Source organism: Vipera berus, assembly GCF_964194415.1.
Source record: "Vipera berus genome assembly, chromosome: Z".
Classification (NCBI taxonomy): Eukaryota; Metazoa; Chordata; class Lepidosauria; order Squamata; family Viperidae; genus Vipera; species Vipera berus.
The window spans coordinates 49918475-49936109 of record NC_138205.1 but is presented as its reverse complement, the minus strand read 5'-3'; the positions used below and the strand labels follow the sequence as shown (position 1 = coordinate 49936109).

At 38.6% G+C, this 17635-nt stretch overlaps 1 protein-coding gene across 1 annotated transcript in view; it reads left to right on the top strand.

Annotated features, from left to right (window-relative positions):
- The window catches only part of KCNH6 (potassium voltage-gated channel subfamily H member 6), a gene marked incomplete at its 5' end in the record, with an annotated part of 131285 nt that overhangs the window by 38238 nt on the left and 75412 nt on the right, over positions 1-17635 (top strand). The window lies entirely within an intron of this gene.

Below are 17635 nucleotides of genomic sequence, written 5' to 3'. Positions count from 1 at the left end.
TTCAGTGCCGTCGTAACTGAACAGTCACTGGGCGACTGGTGGTACTCGGACATTGCCTTGTCCTAAAAGTGGTGCAATGGATGAAAAGGTTGAAAAGCCCTGTTTTAGTATACCGGTACTATTTGGTTCAGAATATTTTTTTTCTTGTTTTCCTGCTCTAAAAACTTGGTGTGTCTTATGGTCAGGTGCGTCTTATGGTCCGAAAAATAGGGTAGTTCTTGCCTTGCTCAGCAGTGCAGGTTGATCCCTTTCCATCGTCCCACCCTTCCTTTCCTCACACAGCCTGTTACTTGACCACAAAGAGCTGCTGCCCAGCACATTAGATTACAATAAATTACTTGTTGACCTCTACCTTTCTAATTTTATGGCCTGTATCAATCAGATTATTGAAGGGTGTCTGAAATGCAGCCATCTAACACAGAAATCCAAGCCACATGGAGTGGAGCCTTAAGAGCCAGACTAGAGTTTACAGATGCTCATTTTTCATAAACTAAATCCTTGGCCAGGAGGCAGAATCATGCATCTCCTTCCTTGTGATCAGAGTTACTGATAAAACACACTATGCAAATACACAGATCTGGGTCAGTAAAGAATACATATAGATAGTCTGACAGTATTTCTTATTTCTTTGAATCCACAACTAATCTTTGAATTGGACAGCATATCACATACCTGTGTCTGATATTATTACAGAGTTATAAAATAGACTGCTGTCACTAAATAATTATATGAGATTCTAGATCTATCAGCCCAGTTCATCGCAGGTCTGAACTCCCACGCAGTGAAAAGGAGAGGGGTTGCAACTTCTGTTTGTAGTTATGCACGTTTCTGCACACTGAGATAATCGGCCATCGTACAAATACAGAGCCTATCATGCTTTTATATTTATATATGGAACAAAATGTATGTTAAGAATTGAATATATAATTGTTTAATTATATAAATAAATATATACGGTAAATAAAATTATATAAATAAATAACAAGATGAGAGTTCCGGCACCTTTTTTTTTAGAAAAAAAAAGCCCTGTGTAGGACCTTATGTTTCTCACCACTCAATTTTATTTTATTAGATAGGGCTCAATGTTCAAATCTGTCAAGGTCTTCACAATCTTGAATCTACCATCTATTCCCACCAGCTTGGTGTCATCTGAAATTTGATGAATTCCTCTTTTATCGCCTCATCTAGATCATTTATGAAGATGTTGAAGACTACCGGGTCTAAGACAGAACCTTGAGCTACCCCACTGCATCTTTCCCTCTGTGTAGATGTAATTCTATTGCGGGCTACCCACTGGTTGGTCAGCCAGTTGTGAATTCATCTGGTGGTGGTACTACCTATCCCACATTGTTCTATCTTACCAAGAAATAGGCGGTGTTCTACTTTGTCAAATGCTTTAGTATTTAATTTATAAACAAACAAATAAATAAATATTAAGTAAATTATATCCACAGTGTTTCCCTTATTCACTAATTTAGTTATTTTGTCAAACAAGGCAATAAGTTTTAACTGGCATGATCTGTTTTTAATATACCTATGCTGGCATTTATTATTTTTTTGTTGGTAGGTGCTCACAAAAACTCTGCTTTTCTTTTCCAGGATCTTCCCAGAGGTCCATCTGTACTTTCCTGGGTCCACTCGCCCCCCCTTTTTTTGTAAATTGGAATCACATCAGGTCTTTTCCAGTCCTCTGGTAGGTCTCCTACACTTCAGGATCTTTGAAAGATATGATTCAATGGTTTTGAGATCAATTAACATCACAGCTCCTTCAGAACCCTGGGATGTAATTCATCTGTCCTGACAATTTGAACTTTTCTTGAGTGGATAGATGATCTCTTGTCATTTTTTGCCTATTTTGTATTCCTGTTCTCTCTTCTATGGTGCTGATTTTGTGGGTTGGGCTGTTTTTTTTCCTTTTGTGTGAAAATAGATTGAAAGAATGAATTAAGCTATTCTGCTTTCTTCCTGCTACTCATCACCTCTTTGTCATCTTTTTCACTGATCATCTCCCTGACTTTTTTCTTGTTTCTTTCATGCTGAAAAAAAATCCTTTTAGAATTATTTTTGGCATCTGCTGCAAGTCTCAGTTCATTCTGAACCTTAGCTTTCATGACTTTGTCCTTGCAGATTCAGCCTATTTGCTGGTATTCTGCTTTATACTTGTCCTTTTATTTTCTCAGTTTGCTAGAGAGTTCTTTATGCAAATATGCTGAATAATAATAATAATAATAATAATAATAATAATAATAATAATAATAATAATAATAATAATAATAATAATAATAATAATAATAGGTTGGAAGGGACCTTGGAGGTCATCTAGTCCAACCCCCTGCTCAGGCAGGAAACCTTATACCATTTCAGACAAATGGCTGTCCAACCTTTTCTTAAAGACTTCGTGTTGGAGCATTCACTGCTTCTGGAGGCAGGTTGTTCCACTGATTAATTGTTCTAACTGTCAGGAAGTTTCTCCTTAGTTCTAGGTTGCTTCTCCTTGATTAGTTTCCATCCGTTGCTTCTTGTCCTGCCTTCAGGCGCTTTGGAGAATAGTTTGACTCCCTCTTCTTTGTGGCAGCCTCTGAGATATTGGAACACTGCTATCATGTCACCCCTCACCCTTCTCTTCATTAAACTACACATACAATTTCAGCAACTGTTCCTTATATGTTTTAGCCTCCAGTCCCCTAATCATCTTTGTTGCTCTTCGCTGTACTCTTTCCAGAGTCTCAACATCTTTTTTACATCATGGTGACCAAAACTGGGTGCAGTATTCCAAGTGTGGCCTTACCAAGGCATTGTAAAGTGGTATTAATACTTCATGTGACCTTAATTCTATTCCTCTGTTAATACAGCCTAGCACTGTGTTGGCTTTTTTGGCAGCTGCAGCATACTTCTGGTTCATATTTAAGTGATTGTCCACTAGGAGACTGAGATCCCTCTCACAGTTACTACTATTGAGCAAGGTACCCCCTATACTATACCTGTACATTTGGTTTTTCTTGCGTAAATGTAGAACCTTACTTTTTCCACCATTGAGTTTCATTTTGTTAGATAGCGCCCAGTGTTCAAGTCTGTCCAGATCCTCCTGTATCCTCCTGTATCTTAAGCGTATTTTCTGGAGTATTGACTATTCCTGCCAGCTTGGTGTCGTCTATCCCCTCGTCCAAATCGTTGATGAAGATGTTAAAGAGTACTGGGCCCAGAACAAAGCCCTGGAGCACCCCAGTACACAACTTCCCTCCATATAGATGCAGTTCCATTGAGAACCATATGCTGAGTATGGCCGGTCAGCCAGCTACGAATCCATCTCGTAGTGATGCTGTCTAACCCACATTTTTCTATCTTATCAAGTAGTAATTTGTGATCTACTTTATCAAATGCCTTACTGAAGTCCAAGTAAATTATATCCACAGCATTCCTCTGGGCCACTAATTTTGTCACTTGGTAAAAAAATGCAATAAGATTTGTCTGGCATGATCTGTTTTTGACAAACTCATGTTGGCTTTTAGTAATGACTTTGTTTGCCTCTAGGTGTTCACTGATTCGTTGTTCGATTAACTTTTCCAGAATCTTCCCAGGTATGGATGTCAGGCTGATAGGTCTGTAGTTTTGTAGATCTATTTTTTTCTCTTTTTTGAAGATGGGAACTACATCAGCTCTTTTCCAGTCCTCTGGTAGTTCCCCAGTGCTCCAGGATCTTTGAAAAATGTAGTTCAGTGGTTCTGAGATCACATCTGCCAGTTCCTTGAGAACCTTGGGGTGTAATCCTTCTGGTCCTGGTGATTTGAACTCATCTAGGCTGGACAGGTGCTCACTTACCATTTTCTTGCCTATCTTAACTTGTGTTTTTATTCTGTTTTTATGGCACTGTTTTTGATAAGTTGGTCTGGTTTTTCCCCTCTGTGTAAAGCCAGATGCAAAATATGAGTTAAATACAGTAGTTATGCTTTCTCCCTATTGCTTGTCACCTTCTTGCCACTTTCCCTCACTAATGGACCAATCATTTCCTTCACTTTTTTTTGTTTTTTACATGTTGAAAGAAGCCTTTTTTGTTATATTTCACTTTGGTTTCGAGCCTTAGTTCATCTGGAGTCTCTTGTTTTTCTTTCTCTGTGGTATTGTGTTAAATTGGGCTTTTATAAATCTAATTTTTCAGATTTTTCAGAGCATCTTGAGTTGTTTTTCCCTTTAGGATTTCCATCCATGGAATCCCTTCTAAACTCTTAGTTTGCTGAAGTCACCTCTCTTATTCAATTACTTGTACCTGCATTATGTTGAATTCCAGTATAACAGAGTCACTCTCCCCCAAACTTCAATCCCCTATATAATTTCAACACTGTTAGTAAGAATTATAAGTCTAGCAGAGCTGATCCTCTTGTTTCCTCCTCTACCTTTTGGATAACAAAGTTGTCAACTAGGTTTGTAAGAACCTGTTTGATCTCCCACTTGATATACAGTTTGTCTCCCAGTTAATATCAGGGTAGTTCCCTATTACCACGGTGGTGAGTTTCCTGCACACCTTAACTAACTGATTAGCAAAAGGTCCATCGATTTCGTCTGCTTAGTTGGGTGGCTTGTAGTATATTGTCATTCTTTTTTTTCTTTTTATATTAATCCACATGGATTCAACGAGGCTTTAACCCTTGGTTTTACACATTTCTGTAGAGGTGTAGTGATTTCTTAATATAATACAACTCTATCTCCTCTTTTGTTAGGTCTATTTTTTTAACTTTTCATATTCTTCCAGAAGTGCATTCCACTCATTAGTTTCGTGTGACCAACCTTCAGTAATGGCAACTATATCATACTGTCCTCATGTACAGTATTTCACGTTCATCATGTTTGTTCCTCAAACTTTGACATTAGTGTTTAGGCTACCTGGGCCCTTTATGGCTACATCTCCTGTTTTGTATCCCCTTCCTTCCCAGCACTCCCTGTTTTATGAACCCTTCCTTCCCAGCACTCCCCACTTCATTGTTTGACTGGTTGTCTTTGGGTTTATGCTTGGAATTAGGTCCTAAACATTGGTCATAATCCTTTGATATTTTCAGATTCTTTGTTATATCATTCATACCCACATAAAAGAGTAGAAAGGGATAATAATACTAAAGATACAACTTACTGCTTTCATACTACTTACTGCTCCTGAGCATTTTGCCTTTCAGAGTAACATGAGTCTTCCAGCCTGAAGTTTCTCTTTCCATAGGAGCCCAGTCATCACACTTCCTGGCACCAATCCTGAGGAATCTGGCAAATATTAGCAATAGATATCTTTTCAGTGTAATATCTGTTTATCACTACTAGACCATGATAATCAACTGCAAAACAGAAGTCAAAGCAGGTTTATAATTTCCAGAGGCAATGTGCTGACTTGATTTTACAGTGTTGGTCATTACATGATAGCAGAATTCCAAAAGTTTTCTGAGGCCTAGGTTGTTTGCCAATGGCATAGCTCAGGGTTGAAGAAATTATAGCTGCCACCATTCCAACCTACATAGTTAAAAGTAAGGATAGTTGGGAGTTCATCATCCTGAAAGAAACCCTAATATAACCAAACATATTCTATTTAAGGCAGCAAAAACAGAAGCACAAAACTATGTCTTAGCAGAACATACTTCTGCAATTGATATTTCTCTTGCCCAGACAACATCATGAAAGTAAAGTCTACAATGAAATGTTGCTAATCATAAAAATATAAAGCAGAATTAGATAAAAAGAAATATAAAAGGCTTATCGTGAATAATGCCTATAAAATGTTCAAAGAATTGCATTCTAATAGGAAAAACTCACTTGTAAAGTGATTTATTACACTGATTTATTATTAGATTATGTCCTATCTTTATTCTATATTACTGAAGGCATCTTACACAATACTCCTGACTGTTATTTTTCCCTCAAAAACAATTCTGGAAGGTTGGTTAGGATGAGAGACAATGTCAGTACCTGTATCCAATTGGCTCTGTTATAGCTTACAAATTCAGAAGCAATTGCAAGTACCAAGTCATTTGTGCCAGAGGACTAAACATGTTCTGGTTACTTAGAATTAGCCTTTTGTCAATGGGGAGAGGGCTGTTGAAAGTAATACAACCAATCAGAGCTGAGGCTGCTAGTAGAGATTGAAATGAAGTGCTGAAGATCAACTTTCTGGATCTCTACATAACTTCTGAGTTTGCAACCAGATAAAACCATGCCAAAAAGAGGCACAGGCACAGCAAATTAGATTTCCAAAATCCCAAGATTTACATTTCCGCTTCTCTGCACTCACTCTTCAGTTTATCAGGTAGTAACTTAATTATGTTTTCTTTTGCGATGAGATTTTAGCAGAGGGAAAGATAGTATTCCACCCTAATAAGTTCTGAAATCCTTCCAAATGTGACCGGTCTCTTACCCTTGGGATAGGGCGACTGCTAAGCCTCTATAAATTGTTTTTAGCTCTCATGTTCTTTTTGCATATTTGTGATCTGCTTATTACATATTATTTAGTGTAAGAGTCATTGAAGTTGGGTAGCCTCTACATAAATAAATAAAATAAATATTAAATAAATAAAATAGTTAATACTGAGAAGAGCTTGGAAGAGTGGAACAATCCAATCATGGAAATAAAAATCAGAAGTTCAGAGAAGGCAGGTGCACAATTAAAAAATACATAATTTGTTTCAGGGAGACAGTGACAATCAAGGGCATTCTAAGGCATCTTTCTCTCCCACCCCACCTTTGTAGATTTGCCCATGAATATAAATGTACTCTTTTAGGACAGTCTTTCCAATTAGTTTTACTTTTATCTACACTCTGCTACTTGATGTACATTCTACTACTGTCTTTCCTGTCCTTCCTTTTCTCTTTTTCTCTGCCATCTCAAAGAAGGCATTCATGTCTATTTTTAAAACCTTTCCCTATTAGCAGAGTGAACACAATTGTCTCTACTTGATCCTCAGTCTGTGATCAACTATCCCAGTAATATAATCAGTATTATTGGCAGGGGGAGATCCTATGTTATTGGCAGCCAAGGTTTAATTAGATGAGATAGCAGATCTTCATTCTATTCAATCTTTTTCTCATAGTTTTGGTAGCTTTTGCCAGACCCTATCTGTAGTTTATTGTTTTGTGGTTTTCTTTTACCACTCACCAGGGACAAATAGGGGCTTCTGTTTAGAAACAGTGGCTTATTTAATTTAGTGAAAAAGAACAAGCCATGCACAGTTTGCCAATGTATTTCAGAAGAGATAAAAACATTGAGGATGAGTTGTTTAGAAGTACCTAAGTGGGCTACTTAAATGCAAAGGTTTGTTTCTTTGTTATCTCACTATTGAAACATTTCTCCCTACATATGTGAGGATATAGCTAGCACATCATACATCTAAGTGAATCTTTGCTAAAAGAAAACATTCTGCATTTCGAATAAATTGAGTAGAATAAAGAGTAGCATGTAAACATATTCTAATATATTATGGATAGCTGACCATATTGTTTCTATATGGTAAAGGTTTCCCCTGTTCACATGTGCCCAACTCTAGGGGGTGGTGCCTATCTCTTTTTTCTAGCCAAGGGAGCCAGCGTCATCCAACGATGTTTCTGTGATCATGTGGCTGGCATGACTATACACCAAAGGTGCACGGAACACTGTTACCTTCCTACCAAAATGGTAGCTATTTATGTACTTGTATTTACATGCTTCCCAACTGCTAGGATGGCAGGAGCTGAGGCAAGAACAGGAGCTCACCCCATCATGTAATGCTTGAGTCTTGAACTGCCAATCTTCAGGTAGACAGCCCAATGACTTAACTGCTAAGAAAGTAGATGGAAAATATAGAGCAATGAAGTCTCCATTCTGGATCTTGGATATCCAATTCAACCCACCTTCTAGCATATAAACATTCACTAGTCATTGCTGATATGTTTTTGTCAGGACTGAACAGGCTGCAACCCAAGGACCATATGTTACCCATGAACTCTTTCCTTGTAACCCTAAAACCCATTTAAATCATAGCCATGAAATCATTATGGGAAGTTTGTCCATTGCCTTATTTTTTGGAAAACGTAAGTATTTACATGTCTTGACTTGTTCATTCATATTAACAGATCTATGTGTAAACTAATAAGTTTTCTTTCAATAATATCCACATTTTGAACTCAGAATAAATGTGGAAAATGCTCCTTCTTGCACAATTTATTCTAACAGCTATACTTAATTTTATCCAACATTTAATATCTCCTGAATTTGGGATGTCAAGAACATTGTTGAGAGCATTGCCCATCCAAACATTTATTAGCAGCCAGGAACACACAGCTTAGAATAGGGCATGTTAGATTCAAAAGTTGATAAAGAATTTAAATTATACAACAAGCACCTATTCCACATGCTATCATCTTCCTTTCTGCTTTTCTCAGGGGAACTATTCTGCAAACAGTAAGTAGTAAATGCTTTTCTTTTCCTCTCCACATGAAAGGCTGCCAAAGAAGGAACAAATTATTAGGAATCTGATGTGTTGTCCAGAACTTTCAAAAATATTTTTAAAAAAACATTTATGCTGCATCTTTTATTTTTAATGAAAGAAAAAATAAAATAAAAATATCATAAATTGTTGTAAAGTTCTTGGTGCTTTCTGAGTTTGGTTGTTTGCTTGTAGATATTTCATTATTACTTATTCACAATGATGTTATGTACTGGGTTAATGAAACTTCTGCAACAAAACAACCAAAGCACCAAGAATTCTTCAGTTCATCTCTGAGCTACATATATTCTCTTACATATTAGTTGTAAATGTTTCATCATTCTTACAATGACTTTAAAATAAGGCTACTGGGGGGAAATGATACCAGCATCTCTGAAGAAACAGTCTGCTATTCTTCCCCAATGAACTGTTGGTTTCAATGATCTCTGTGAGGAGAGAAAGGGCTACACAGAGCAGAACATTGTAACAATTAGGGCAGATGATCTTTCTGCATTGTCTGCTGCTGGTCCCGTTGGCCTCCATAATAGCCATTGATATTTATGAATGGAGTAGTAGCATGTAATCAGTTATAAGATCTCCTATTCCATTTGATTGAGGATGTCCAGTAAGTTCTTAGGCAGCTTTGGAGGAATGGAAAGGCTGAAATCTTCATGAATGGAGAATATCAGCTTTGGTGGAAGAATTATAGTTAGGAAGCTAACCTCTGTGAGTATGAGAAAATTGGATAGAAAACGCAAATGTGTGCTAGGAACAGGAGTTAATGCCTGTGAGAAGGAGAGAATTGGCATTCCAAATAGGGAATATTATGTTCTGATCTGCATTCTAATAATGACTTTGGGGCACCTTTCCTGTGGGCATCAATGCTTTATCTTCTGCTTCATTGCACAATCCACTACCTTCCTACCCAGTGACAGCATGGGAAAAAGTCAGTGTTCTTCACAGAGTAGTGAAACCAGTGCAGAGTTGAATCAGAAGTGGCAATGCAACTTTGTTTAAGATCAGTCAAAAGTTAATTTCCTGACTTCCGGTTTTGCGTAGTAGCGACTGGTCGCAGGCTTGCAGATTCTCCGCACCCCCACGGCTAATTTCGCCCTCCCTAAATGGGTCTAAGAAGCCCCGGAGATGCAATGAAGAAAGAAGGGTGCTTCAGCGATTCTAGAATGGCAGTGGCCATTCCATTCAACTTGGGGAAAGCCTTCTAACACAACAGGAGAAAGGCTGGCCATATTGCATCAACCAGCCCAAGCTACTTGCAACCAAAGTCCAAAAACACTAACCAGCAGAACTGTGAACAGCGTGCTTGAAACTGGGTGAGGAATTTGATCTTCTCTTTTCTATTTTACATTTAATTTCCTGGAAAAGATCCCCAAGAAGCCAAATACCTCCGAAAGAGAAGGAGGGGGATTTCTGCCCCACCCTTATATTAGCGGAAGCAGCGAATTAATCTTTTTATGGAGGATCAAAATATATGAAAGTGAAATAAATATAAAACCTGAAACTTAAAACTTAAATCTAGATAAATCTAAAATTGTTTTAATGGTTAAGACTCTCATTTCAAAGATACTTGTTCATTTTGGAAACTGGAAAACAAATAGTTGCAGATACCTAGTGGCAGACAAAGACTATGACAGCTATGACTTTAATATAAAACTTGACAAAATCTGGGAAAAGCTAATCTGTGTCTGTGACCTTCAAATCTTTAACAACTGTAAAAAAATGTTCAGGTTATTTACGAATCATTTGCAGGGGAAAGATTCTATTAAAAAATCCTGCTCCTTTGTCTATCATGTAATAGAGATAGCATCAAATAGAGCTGGAACAAGGCTTAAGCAGTAGAAGTAAAAAGAGAATTCATAAGATGGAGAGAAGCTTCATCAATGGAAACTAAACAGAAAACTCTATCCAATTGAGGAGGAAATATTAATGTTGAGAATAGCAGGATCAACAGCAGGATGATTCAAGAGTAGTCATGCCTAAATGACTAGGAATAATACAAAGCCACAGAGCAATGAGAAGAACTGAAATTCATGAAGTTCATTGGATGGGAAAAGATGCTAGGAATTCTTTCAAAAATCCAGGAGCAGATATATTTTAAACATTGCATAGATTAGTGATCTCCATGGTGCTTTGTAGACAGTAGTAACTTTAATAATTGAATATGCTTACTATGACAGCACGTAGATGTTAAATAAAATGATCCTTTGCTGTTTCTATTTTACTTTTTTCCCAGCAGCCTAATTAGCAAGTAGCTCTGGCCTTTTAAAAGATATCCCAAAGGGACACTTCCAAGAGGATCTGACCATGATATTTGTTTTTTGGCTTTTTTCACATTTCATTCTATAAAACATTCTTTAATCTCCGCCTGCTCCAGCTATGCTCCTTGCAAAGCAGGTTGTTCTTTTTTACACAACCAAAGGAGCAAAGTTTATTTCAGGCCCTTCAGCCCTTGTAGGTCTGAAAAGAGACAGGGCTTCTGGATATAATAATATTTTAAGGCCAGAAATAAAATAGTTTCTGCAAATGTCCTCTGAGTAAAACAGATCACGCAGACTATGTAAAGGTTGAAGAATTATACAAGTATTTCATTTGGTGCCAATTAATAATTTGCCCATTGCCATCTATGATAAAAAACATGACCTAAAATAATTGCTAAAATACTGGAACAGAAGGGGAGGTGGACCTTATGGCACAATTCAGTAATTAGTAACTAAACAAAACTGAAATTAGTATAAACATCTGTGAGAATAGACAAGAAGGAGAGGAATAGAAATTTCAGAATAAGTAACTTGGGATACCTGACCAAAATGATCTGCCTTTCTTCTATCCTGGACTAATGACAGCTTAACTCTATACCTTCTTATGAAAAACTTTTCTGACTGGCTCAATGGTGCAAGCACTCAGCCATGGAAATAAAAATAGTGATACAAGAGGAGAGGGAAATATATCTACTAAGTTTCCTTCTAGTCACATTTTACTGTCAGCCAAGAGCAGTAATCACTACACTGCTCAGCATCTTGTTTCTCAACACTAGCTGCAGTAGGGATTAAAAAGTTACAATATGGCAGCCACTGATTTAGATGAAGCAAGATTGCATTTGCAATGGGCTGGAGGAAAATAAAAGATTCCTATTCCCCAGAAAGAGTTTTGTGGCCCATAGTCAAAAGGACAGTCTGATAGTGTGGATATGCCTCAAAACAGGCTTCCTAAGAAAATCCTCACATTATACAAGACAAATGGCTATTTGAAAATCTCCAGTGATGGAATACCCAGGGTTGCACCACTTAATAGCTTTCACGGTTAGGAAATTTTTCCTTATTTCAAGTTTGGATCTCTCTCTGTAAAGCTTCCACCCATAGTTTCTTATTTAACCTTCAAATGCCACAGAAAATAATTTATATCCTCTTTCCTGTGACAGTTCTTCAAGTATTAGAAGACTGCCTTTATTACTCCCTTTAACCTCCCCTTCTTTAATCAACACATATCCATTTTTAACCATACTTCATAGGATTTAGCCAACAATTAGTGTGTCATCAATTTTATTGCTCTTCTCTGTACTTTATTCATTTCTTAGCATATTTCTTGAACAGTATTATGGTGACTCAAATACTAGTGTTTCAAATGTTTTTTATCTTGCTGTATTAAGCAAAATAATCATCTCCTGTGATGTCAACACTGTACCTCTGTTGATGCAACCTAAGATTATATTGGCTTTTTTGGCAACTACCACACTTTGCAAGTTCATTCTCTTTTAGAACCCAAAAAAATCACAATATTGCTGGCTAGAATTGGCACTGACTACCTTGCATCTGTGTATCTGGGTTTTCTTACCTAATGCAGAACCCTACATCTCTTACCACTGAACAGCATTCAGTAGTATGGGAAAGGGCCTGATGTTGAAGTCTATCAAGATCCTTTTGAACCTTAAGTCTGTCTTCTGAAATGTTACCAACCCCTCTTAGCTTTGTGCCATCTGCAAATTTCATGGTCATCTCTTCTAACATCTCATCTAAGTCAGGTTTTTTCAACCAGTGGTATGGGTACCACCTGTGGTACATTGGCACCTGGAAGGTGGTACGCAACCATCCTAGAAAAGTGGTAGTGGGGGAGGGGAATGAGCTGAACCGGTGGCAGCACTGCATAAGCCTGAGTGTGAGATGGTTGGAGCTGCAGGGCTGTCAGGGCTCAGCGGAAGCACCAGGATCAGCACCAGGCTCCAGCTGGAGGTCGGTGCTGATCCTGGTGCTTCTGAGCCCAAAAGAAGTGCTGATCAGCTGGAATGTTGCAGCATCTCCAGGGTCTTGTGATTTACATTCAGATGCTTGGCAACTGATTCATATTTATGACGGTCACAGTGTCCCAGGGTCATGTGAAGTGACCAAAACCTGCTGCAACCACACTTGTCTTGTCTTGTCTTGTCTTGTCTTGTCTTGTCTTGTCTTGTCTTCTCTTCTCTTCTCTTCTCTTCTCTTCTCTTCTCTTCTCTTCTCTTCTCTTCTCTCTTCTCAATGTCATGGTTCCGATAGAGGAAGCCATTTAAAAGAACTTCAAGGCAAATATTTCTTCCTTAAAGAACATTTTATTCAGGAAACAAAGTATTGGCACTTACATAGTTGAACCCAAGACTAAAGTTCCCTCCCCTCTGATACAATGTAACAAGTTGCAGTTCCCACCCAAAAAAGGCTGTCATAAATCACATTCACCAATTAGTCTAAAATGTGGCTCTCCTCCCTACTTTTCAGCCTGCCAAAACTTTATCTAGAATTGACCTTGAAGCTCACACAGCTGCAATTGTTTAAGCTAACTGAAAGATGTAGAAGGGGGGAAGGGGGAAATGTCTGAGCTTTTCCCCAAATGACAGAAAAGCACAAAGAAAGCAAAAGGTAAAATGCCTGCAATTTCTTAATTGCCATAGCATTGACACTCTTCTCTTCTCTTCTTTCACATATACTTAAAGAATACTGTTTCATTATGTTTGCAGTTCATTGCAAGCATCATCTATTGTTCATAATAACCTAATAGTTAAGGGTATTCCAAAGAATTTTGAAACATAAATGCCATGTTGTGGCTATTTGGGGAAAATAAGGTAAATCAGTAACACTGCTCATAGTAGTTTTCTATTTTGCATCTGAACTTCTAGAAGTAGTAGAACTTGCTGCAGCTGATCATTATCCTTTGGTGAGTTAGTGATGTACAATATCCGTTTGCAAGTGGCTGGTTATTACAATTATATTTAAATGGTTTGCTACATCTTAGGTATGCATCTGAAAAACAAAACAAACATACATTTTATAACATGGGAAATTTGTTCTGTGGATTGCAACACATGATTTGTGGAACTGGCATTATTCCATATATGAGCATTATCTACATTGCTGTTTCTGGAACCTATTCGTTTTATATTTGACTATACCATGCCAGTCACATTAACTTGGCCAGTTTCCCAAGGGGAAATTACAACACATCACTTCTTGCATTTATCCAATTATCGGGGGGGGAAAGAAAGTAGACAGAAGAAAAGGACTAATAGCTGGTTCTCTCAGATCCACACTTTACAGCAGACATGTCAAACACAAGGCCCAGGGGCCAGATCCGGCCCGCGAAGTGGTTTCATGTGGCCCGCGAAGCCATCCTGGAAACAGTGAGGGAATGGCCCCCACTGCCTTGGCCCTGGCCCAGAGACCCTCCTTCTGCCAGAGACCCTCAGATCTGTCCCACTCGTGCCCAGGCCCCCATAGGCACCCTTGATGCGAACGATGTAGAGCTGGCCATGCCCACCCAGTAGGCCATACGCACTCTAGCCATGCCCACCCAGTAGGCCACGCCCACCCTGGCCATACCCACCTGGCCCCCTGAGGGCAACCGCGATGCTGATGCGGCCCTCAATGAAATTGAGTTTGACACCCCTGCTTTACAGTAAGTCTCATGATTTATAACCCACATGTTTTGAAAGTATTTGCTTTCTGTGCTATACAAGAAGGAATTAGGGCTATGCAGTAAACTCTCATGCTGGATTTGTGTTCCTGCGATATTTTTATAAAGCTGTGAACCTGCTATTTCACCTCCATTTAGGGAAAGCTCTGTGGCACTAATTAAGTGGTTCATGACCACCCTCCACTGTAAATACAGAATTCAGCTGTTCTCTTGGGAAAGTTACAGAAAGCTGATTTGCATATCCAGGTTTTGAAATATATGCTCATGAATGTGTAAATTTGTAATAGTTTTGTGATAAACAACTGCATTTATTGTGGCAGAAAGAGAGCACAGAAATTATAACTCTACCCATGTTTCCCCCTAATTCAAAATTGCATTTTGCTATCATCTTTAATTTTTCATAACTGGATCTACTTTGCTGTCTGGATCTGCTCTACTAAAATCAGAAAAAGAGAGATCTCTATTATTTTGATATCTGGGAAATCAGAGTAGTTGGAGATTGATCCATTCTTGTAATCCACTAAGAATGTACTGCACAAAAACATGTTATTGTTTCTGTTAAAAATATATAATCTGATATAACTGGATAGAATAATGCAGTTGTCCAGGCAAAGAATTGGCTAATTTGTACTGATGTAATTTCGGTAAAGATGCAGTGAAATGAAGACCTGAGCAAAGTAATCTGCCAGCCATTCTAATAGCAAGGCCACATGCTCATCATTGAGTAGAGTGATATTGATATCCTTGTGGTAACCATGCATGGACTGAAGCAATTCACACATGAGGTTCAGGAAATACCTGCAGACTACATGATACTACCACAAAGCTTTTCATAGCAAAATTCCTTCTAACACAAGTAGTAGAACCCAGGAGCTGTGACTCTAAACAGGGTTAGGGTATCTTTCTAGGCTGAAGCACATTTAAAATGGTGAGAACATGTAGTGGATATACCCACAAAATGTGTATTTGCAGAAGACTTGCCCATTCTCAAAATAGCTGACATAGAGAGGCATAAAATATCCATATATCAGCGTGAACTAGTATCCTACTATACTCACATATAAATTAAGATTCTCTAATAATCTCTAGTAATCCCTTCATGGATTACTGCCTTGTCGTGGCGAAGGGGCTTGCGTAATTCAATGAAGCTATGAGCTATGCCGTGCAGGGCCACCCAAGACGGACAGGTCATAGCAGAGAGTTCTGAGAAAACGTGATCCACTGGAGAAGGAAATGGCAACCCACTCCAGTATCTTTGCCATGAAAACCCTATGGACAGTACCAAAAGGCAAAACGATATGACGCTGGAAGATGAGCCCCTCAGGTCGGAAGGCGTCCAATATGCTACTGGGGAAGAGCAGAGGGCTAGTACTAGTAGCGCCAGAAAGAATGAAGCGACTGGGCCAAAGCCGAAAGGACGCTCAGCTGTGAATATGTCTGGTGGTGAAAGGAAAGTCCGATGCTGTAAAGATTTTTTCTCCATAGGAACCTGGAATGTAAGATCCATGAATCAAGGAAAGCTGGACGTGGTCAAACAAGAGATGACAAGACTAAACATTGACATCTTAGGTATCAGCGAACTAAAATGGACAGGAATGGGTGAATTTAATTCAGATGACCATCAGGTATACTACTGTGGGCAAGAATCCCTCAGAAGAAATGGAGTAGCCTTCATAGTCAATAAAAAAATAGGAAAAGCAATACTGGGATACAATCCTCAAAATGACAGAATGATCTCAGTTCGAATCCAAGGCAAACCATTCAATATCACAGTAGTCCAAGTCTATGCCCCAACCACCGGTGCTGAAGAGGATGAAATTGACCGGTTCTATGAAGCCCTACAGCACCTTATAGAACTAACACCCAGAAATGATATCCTTATCATCATGGGGGATTGGAATGCTAAAGTAGGAAGCCAAAAGATAACTGGAATAACAGGCAAGTTTGGCCTTGGAGTACAAAATGAAGCAGGGCACAGGCTGATAGAATTTTGTCAAGAGAATACGATGGTCATAGCAAACACTCTTTTCTAACAACCCAAGAGACGGCTTTACACATGGACATCACCAGACGGTCAACACAGAAATCAGATTGACTATATGCTCTGCAGCCAAAGATGGAGAAGCTCTATACAGTCAGTAAAAACAAGACCAGGAGCTGACTGTGGCTCAGACCATGAGCTTCTTGTTGCAAAGTTTAGGCTTAAATTAAAGAAAGTAGGGAAAAGCACTAGGCCAGTCAGGTATGAATTAAATCATATCCCTGTTGAATATACAGTAGAGGTGACAAATAGATTTAAGGAATTAGATCTGATAGACAGAGTGCCTGAAGAACTATGGACAGAGGTTCGCAACATTGTACAACAGGTAGCAACCAAAACCATCCCAAAGAAAAAGAAATGCAAGAAAGCAAAATGGCTGTCTGAGGAAGCTTTGCAAATAGCTGAGGAAAGGAGGGAAGCGAAAGGCAAGGGAGAAAAAGAAAGATATGCCCAATTAAATGCAGAATTCCAAAGAATAGCTAGAAGAGATAAGAACGCCTTCTTAAATGAACAATGCAAAGAAATAGAAGAAAACAATAGAATAGGGAGGACCAGAGATCTTTTCAAGAAAATTGGAGAGATGAAAGGAATGTTTCATGCAAAAATGAGCATGATAAAGGACCAAAACGGCAGGGACCTAACAGAGGCAGAAGAGATTAAGAAGAGGTGGCAAAATTACACAGAAGAACTATACAAGTATGAGCTTAACGTCCCTGATAATCACAATGAGGTGATCACTGACCTCGAGCCAGACATCCTAGAATGTGAAGTGAAGTGGGCCTTAGAAAAGCTGAGCAACAACAAAGCTAGTGGAGGTGACAGTATTCCAGCTGAGCTATTCAAAATCTTAAAAGACGATGCAGTAAAAGTGCTACACTCAATTTGCCAGCAAATTTGGAAAACTCAACAGTGGCCACAGGATTGGAAAAGATCAGTTTACATTCCAATTCCAAAGAAAGGCAGTGCCAAAGAATGTTCAAACTATCGCACCATTGCACTCATTTCTCATGCTAGTAAAGTTATGCTTAAAATTCTACAAGCTAGACTCCAGCAGTATGTGGATCGAGAACTACCAGAAGTACAGGCAGGATTTCGAAGAGGCAGAGGAACTAGAGATCAAATTGCTAACATACGCTGGATCATGGAGAAAGCTAGAGAGTTCCAGAAAAACATCTACTTCTGCTTCATTGACTATGCTAAAGCCTTTGAT